At 39.9% G+C, this 7,780-nt stretch overlaps 1 pseudogene across 1 annotated transcript; it reads left to right on the top strand.

The window, feature by feature from the left end:
* The first annotated feature begins 678 nt into the window (after window positions 1-678).
* Window positions 679-1,551, top strand: LOC308494968 (small ribosomal subunit protein eS4-like; annotated as a pseudogene). Its single transcript has one exon. The product of its transcript is annotated as a small ribosomal subunit protein eS4-like (transcript).
* The last annotated feature ends 6,229 nt before the right edge of the window (window positions 1,552-7,780 follow it).

Here is a 7,780-nt window from a genome sequence, read left to right as displayed (position 1 = left end):
AAGGATAGTCTTTTCTAAGGGAGTGGTTCCAACTTTAGTACTGTCCAATAGAAATATAATACAAGCCACATACGAAATTCTAAATTTTCTAGTAGCCACATTAGAAAAATACAAACAAAAGGTGAATTAATTTTTGAAACCGTGTTTCCCCAAAAATAAGACCTAGCCAGACCATCAGCTCTAATGCGTCTTTTGGAGCAAAAATTAATATGAGACCTGGTCTTATTTTACAATAAGACTGGGTATAATATAATATAATATAACATAAGACCGGGTCTTCTATTAATTTTTGCTCCAAAAGACGCATTGGAGCTGATGGTCCAGCTAGGTCTTATTTTCAAAGAAACATGGTAATATATTTTATTATATACCCAAAATAGTTTCATTTCAATATCCAATAAGTATAAAATTACTAGTGATATATTTCATATTATTTATAAAATTTTGTACTGTCTTTTAAATCAGATGTGTGTTTTACATTTACATTGTATCTCAATTCAGTCTTGGCACATTTCATGTGCTCCAGAGGCACAGGTGGTCTGGTTAGTGGCTCCTGGATTGGACAGCATCGTCCTCGATGGACCTGGCCACCAATTGGCATGGAGGCTTATGATAAATCAAGTACACTGACCTCCTTTAAGGGATTTAACAGCACTGCCATACTCAGTTCCATCCATAATGGGAATCCCTATTGCCATATATGAGATTATCACCCACTTTGCTTCAAGAACAGGGATTATGGCTTTTTCCGTGCCTAGCACAGCCAGGGCTCGTGATCCCAAGAAGCATCTGAAGCGTGTAGCAGCTCCAAAGCATTGCATGCTGGGTAATTGACGGGTGTGTTTGCTCCTTGTCCGTCCGCCGGTCCCCACAAGCTGAGAGAATGCTTCCCTCTCATCATCTTCCTAAGGGACAGAATGAAGTATGCCCTGACAGGAGATTAAGTGAAGATCTGTGTGCAGTGGTTCCTTAAGATGGCAAGGTCCGAAGTGATGTCACCTACCCTGCTGGTTTTATGGATGTCATCAGAATTGACAAGACTGGAGAGAGTGTCTGTGTGATCTGCGACACCAAGGGTCGCTTTGCTGTTCATCGTATACACCTGAGGAGGTCAAGTACAAATTGTGCAAAGTGAGAACGATCTTTGTGGGTACAAAGGGAAGCCCTCATCTGGTGACTCATGATGCTCACACCATCTGCTCCCCTGCTCCCCTCATCAAGGTGAACGGCACCATTCAGATGGACTTGGAGACCGGCAAAATTACTGATCTCATCAAGTTTGACACTGGTAACCTGTGCATGGTGTCCGGAGGTGCCAACCTGGGAAGAATTGGTGTGATCACCAACAGAGAGAGAGACACCTTTGGTTCTTTTGATGTGGTTCATATGAGTGATGCCAGTGGCAACAGCTTTACCACAAGGCTCTCCAACATTTTTGTTACTGGCAAAGGCAAAGAACCATGGACTTCTCTTCTCCGTGGAAAGGGTATGTGCCTCACCATTGCTGGAGAGAGAGAGACAAGAGACCGGCGGCCTAACAGCAGTGGGTGAAACAATCTCTAGGTGACACGATTGGAAGAGTCTTTGTACTTAAAGATAATATAGCATAAAAAGAAAAGAACCATGATTATGATTTTTATGCTATGTACTGATTTTTCTAAAAATATGCCTACAGTAAGCTATTACTCCATGGACTTGTTCCCTAAAATACTGCATTTATTAAGGAGGGCAACGCCTTAAACATGTAAGTGGATAGGGTACAGAAAACAGGAAATACTTCCCTTAATAGTAAATGCAAAATTCTCTTTTCCTTTAAGTTAGCAATGTTTATTGAGCAACTACAGTTTCTAAGGCGCTGTGCTAGGTGTTGTGAAGGTCATATAATGATGACCATGACGTGGTTCCTGACTTCAGGAGCTTAGATTATACTGTGTGAGTGAGGCAGGGCATAGGCATGTAAGGTGTCATCGAACAGTACAGTGACTGCTGCTGCCGGGTGCCATCCAAGGGAAAGGCAGGGATCTTCAATATGGGAAGCAGTGCGTAGAGCCTTAGTAACAGTGTGTGACAAGTTTCAGCTTGTTCCCTGCAGTCAGTCAGGTGTGAGCTATGATTGAGAGAAGGTGTGTTTTATAGTGTGCCATACATCATGGATCACGAACAATGCATTCACATGAAATTTTGTTTCAAACTGCAAAAAAGTGCTAAAGAAAAACATGAAATGTTAAAATTAGTTTATGTTGATGCTACAGTGACTCTGAAGACAGTTTACAAGTGGTTTGTGCGATTTCATAATGGTTGTGAATTGAATGAAGACAAGGAGAGATCGGGACGTCCTTCAACATCAAAAGCCCTAGAGAATGTTGAAAGAGTAAGTGAAATGATTTGATTAAACAGGCAATTGACTATTAGGGAAATTTCTGAGGATCTGAACATCACTAATGGTTCTGTTCAAAGCATTTTAACAACAGATTTGAACATGAGGCAAGTGAGTGCGAAATTTCTTCCATGCATTTTATGTGACCTGATTTTGGTGAACTCTGATGATTAGAGTGTTTAAGAAACGATGTGCGTAGAAAATGGCCTTAGAAATTGGCAAACAGTTTTATCCTCCATCATGACAACACTCCATGTCACACATCGCTTCTCGTGTATGGCAATTTCTGTCAAATAAAAACACTATGAAAACAACCCAATTAAAAAATGGGCAGAGGACTTGAAGAGACATTTTTCTGAAAAGGACATATAGATGGCAAACAGACATATGCAGAAATGCTGAACCTCACTAACCATCAGAGAAATGCAAATAAAAACCACAGTGAGGTACCACCTCACCCCAGTCAAAATGGCTATCATCAATAAATCAACAAACAACAAGTGCTGGCGCGGATGTAGAGAAAAGGGAACACTTGTGCACTGTTGGTGGGATTGCAGATTGGTGCAGCCACTGTGGAAAACAGTATGGAGGTATCTCAAAAATCTGAAAATGGAACTACCCTATGATCCAGTAATTCCACTCCTAGGTATCTATCCGGAGAAACCCCAAACTCCAATTCAAAATTCTTTATGCACTCCTATGTTTATTGCAGCACTATACACAATAGCCAAGACATGGAAATAACCGAAATGCCCTTTGGTAGATGACTGGATTAAGAAACTGTGGTACATTTATACAATGGAGTATTACACAGCCATTAAGAAGAGAGAAATCTTACCATTTGCAACAACATAGATGGACCTAGAGAACATTATGTTAAGTGAAATAAGTCAGACAGAGAAAGACAAGTACCATATGATCTCACTTATATGAGGAATCTAAAGAAGAGAATAAGTGAATTAACTAATCCTCTTTGTCTCAGAAACAGTTTTGGAGACAAAGAGGAAAAAGTGAGGGTTGCTAGATGGGCGGGGGGGTGGGGATAAGGGGGAAGGTGAAGGGATTAGAAAGCAGTCAGTAACCACAAGATGGCCACGGGGTTTTGAAAATTAATTTGGGGAACGTAATCAATAATGTTGTAAAGATTTTGTAGGGTATCCGATGGACACTTGTCTCATTAGGGAGACCACCTCAGGGATGATATAGATGCCTGATCACTGCACTGTACACCTGAAGCTGAACAATAATGAATGCCAACTATAATTTTATATATATATGTATATATATGTATGTATATAATTATAAGAGGCGGAGTACAGCATTGGGAGTGGAGACAGTGGAAATGTGATGGCTCGGTGTGATGTCAGAGAGATAGTGGATAGGGGAGGGGGGTCCACAGTGTGAGGGATATAAATGATAAATGTCTGAGTATTACTTTGTCTTGTGCACCTGAAACTAATAAAAAAAACAAAACAGCAACAAAAAAACATTATGGTGTGTCCTCATCCACCTTATTCACCAGGTCTAGCAACATGCGACTTCTGGCTCTTCCGCAAAGTCAAAATGACCATGAAAGGAAAATGTTTTAAATCGATTCAGGATATGGAGGCAGCCACGACAGCACAACTAGACACTCATGAAAGAGGACTTCCAGAACTGCTTCAGAAAACCGGCAAGAATGATGGGATAAGTGTGTTTGAAGCGAGGGAGAATATTTTGAGGGGGATTAATGGTAATGTGTCTTTTACTGTAATAAATTTTTTTTGTTTAAATATTCACTGTATGTTTTGATCACTCCATATATGCACACTTGCAGGTACACACACACGAACACACACACACAAACTCTAAGATAAAGTAAATTTGCGTGAGTGCCATACTAGAGGCATACCACTTGTATTTGGGGCACAGACTGGGGAGAGATTAATTCCAACTGAAGAGAGCCAGGGCTGGTTAGGGAACCAGTAATTGAACTGCGCCTTAAAGGATCAGTATTTTCAAGTCAATTAATCTAATGAGTTACTCCCAACATATTGTACAGACTCAAATTTGAAGTAGATCCTAACGGAGTTGAAGTTCACTGATTACTTGGGGATTTTCTTGGGGATTTTTTTCCGTCCTCGGTCAGTCTGGAGGGAAACGAGTTTTCGTTCTCTCAATGTGCCAGTGGCAGACTCCATACGGGAGAAGTTAGCTCCAGCTAAATATGGCTTTTATGATGTTACCTGACTGCACTCTTTCCCTTTTCAAGTTAGGGCCACAACCAGGCTATTTAATGGAAATTGTGTTCTTGGGTGTCGGACTTTTCAGTTATGTGGAGCTACTGATGACCATTTCCATTGACAGCTTTGGAAGGGGGATGTGAGGTAATTTAATTAATTATTATTAATTATCAACTTTGTCTAGCATTTTACAGTTTACCAAGTGTTTTTGCACAGATGATTGATTACATTTGATTCTCATAGTTTCTTTAGCTGACATTATAACAGGTAAGAAAACTGAAGCCCTGAAAAATATACTGATGTGGCCATGGTCCTTTGGCTAGCAAATGTTAGAGCTGGATTCAGCCAAGGTATTCTGACTTCCTGGCCATTGTCCTTGCCTTTCCCCATCCTGCTTTTCTGCTTCCCCCAAGTCCTATCCTTCAAATACTGAAAAATAAGGATATGAAGGCTATCTCTCTGTTAAGAAATTTTCTGAACAAAATTCCAGCCTAAGAATAGACATATTAGAGGGGGATGATTCACATCATAAAACAATTATTCCATTGGTTCAAAAAATGAGCTCCAACTGGAGAGGTTAGCATATAATTTCATTTCCATAAAAATAATCTTACACCCAGCAGTGGAGGTAGACATTTATTAGATGAAGTAAAGTATACATAACTCCATGGGGCAAGTCATTATTTGACGTAGGTAAGAGTAATTTTTTCATATTAGTCAGTTTTCTATTTCCAGAAATGTGTTCTAACCTGAAAACTCTGAAATCAGGGCAGAATTTCAAATTGAGTAGTTTTTTCTCTCCTGGTAAAACATTCTTTTTCATACTCAAGGAGTTTCACAGGATGTAATGCCCTTTATTTTCCAAACCATTCCTCTGCCCGTAGGAAATTTCACTTCTAGTTCCTCGTTTTGGTGAAACACCTTCTAGTTCTCTTTTCACAGATGCTCTGAAGGATCATCAGCTTTAACGATGGCATGGAAGAATCTGATCTGACATACAGTGCAGCCAATTAACAAGAAAACCCCAGAAACAGCAAAACCTACTGGCATGGGTCACAACCTTATATATTCCGTATCTTATTACCATTTGATATACATCGAGATGTGGCAAATAAGCAATTTTAATGGGACAGAAATGAAACTTCGGCTGTAACTATTGACCTATAACATAGCAAGAAAGGCTATTCATTTTCTTCCAAACTGCAGTGTTAATGTATGGTTTTCATTGACAAATAAAGATCAGCAGATGCCTAAGAAAATTAGGGGAAGAAATGTACTCTCAAAATGCTATATGATCAGATTTCTCTAAATGCAGTGTGGTTATCTCAAAAGAGACCTCTTAATTGAGTATCATCAAGCATTTTCAAATGATAAAAGGTAGAGCGCTGAGTAAATGTTTCTAGGGAGTTTTTGTTCTGACATCTACAGGGTTAGAGTGCTATTTTGACCTATTATTAGCATTCCCCAGCAACATTCATGTCCCATAGTTGGAATACCTGGAAAGGTTTTAACTGAAATTACGGTATTTTTCTGCCCATGAAAAGAAAGCAACATGTTTAATACAGAGGGGACTGTGAATTTCAGTTAGACTAAATCCCAGTAAAGCCCCTATGATAACATGCTTCACCTCACTGCAAGTCATATATTTCTTGCTGAAGGAATTTCACATAAACTGAAACTTATGCACAAAATTTTACACAGGAAGGAACTCTGGGCCAGGAGTCGGAAGACTGGCTTCTCATCTGGCCCTAACTAGCTCTGTGACTCGCCTTCTCTGGACCTGAGTTTCCTCATATATAAAATGAGAGGAAAGCTGGACTCAGAAACATCTTTCTGCTCAACTCCCTCTACCTCCAGCTTTACTGAGGTATAATTGACAAATAAAACTGTAAGATACTTAAAGTGTACAAACTGATGATTTGATATCCATATGCATTGTGAAAGGATCCCCCGTCCATCGAGTTAACACATCCATCACCTCACATATTTGCCTGTTTTTGTGTGTGAGAACATTTAAGTTCTACTCTCTTAGCAAATTGCAATTAAACAATATAGTGTTATCAACTATAGTCACCATGTGTTATCAACTATAGTAACTATCTTTTTTATCTCTAAATTCTACCTCTCCTCTGCTTCTGTGCTACTACCCGTGATGCACAGAACTTATTGGTTGGTCATGTGATAAACAATCCATCAGGTTCACAATTGGAGTAAAAATGTTACTTTGGGGAAACTTGCCATAGTGACTGAATTACCTCTGAGAAAACAGAACCGTGAAAGGGTAACGTTCCCTAGTAGTTTTACCCCCCAGATGCCCTTGGACTATACGGCATTTGCATATATTAGTGATGCAAATCTGGGAGACCGGGACCAAGATGTTATGACCAAGACACTCGATTTGCATTGGAATGCCCCATGCAGACAGCACATCAGAACTCATGAAGTGGCATTTGGCTTGAACTCTTAGAAGGCATACCAGTCTACAAAGAATCCAAACGGCAAACGTTGGGATGAGAGTGGTCCATTGTTCTTTTCCAACTGCAACTTAATGCTGAATCTGAAGAGATTGGAAAAAAAATATGAATTCGGTCGTTTAACTAAAGTCACTTCCCTTGTATGGGCACAAGTGACCTCATCTATAATATGAGGGCATAAAAGTTGGGCAGAGACCTTCCAAGTCTAACATTCTGTGTTTCCATTTGGATTTTTTTTTAAAGGAGTGGGTTTAGCACTTGCTTGTTGGAGGGAAAGGAGAAAACATTTTCTGAGATGAGGGGGAGCTCTGAGAGAATTTAGGTTCAAAGATAGACTCCAGTGCCTTTCCAATTTTATCCATTGCTAGACATGCCCCCTGCCCATTTTCTCTCAGGTTAAAGGACCGATAAGGTGATGGATACTATATGTCACTGTGTATTGGTAGGTAGGTTTTAAACCAGTAAACGCTGAGAGTACTGGCTTTTGGACTCCTGGCTCTGTCACTGTCCTCCCTTTCTGGCCTCTGGTCATCTGCTTGCCATATTGCAAAGCCGGTACAAGGATTCCATACATCATCCTGTCTCCTAAACGCTTGTCATTTGGAGGGCAGGATGCCAGCAACGTGAGGGCAAAGTGAATACTGCTAGTACAAAACAGGTTTCATTTATTGAATTTAGCAGAAACATATACAACTCATTTTTGCCAG

The sequence above is a fragment of the Rhinolophus hipposideros genome (genome assembly GCF_964194185.1).
Source record: "Rhinolophus hipposideros genome assembly, chromosome: X".
Classification (NCBI taxonomy): Eukaryota; Metazoa; Chordata; class Mammalia; order Chiroptera; family Rhinolophidae; genus Rhinolophus; species Rhinolophus hipposideros.
This window is presented reverse-complemented; position numbering and strand designations above follow the sequence as displayed.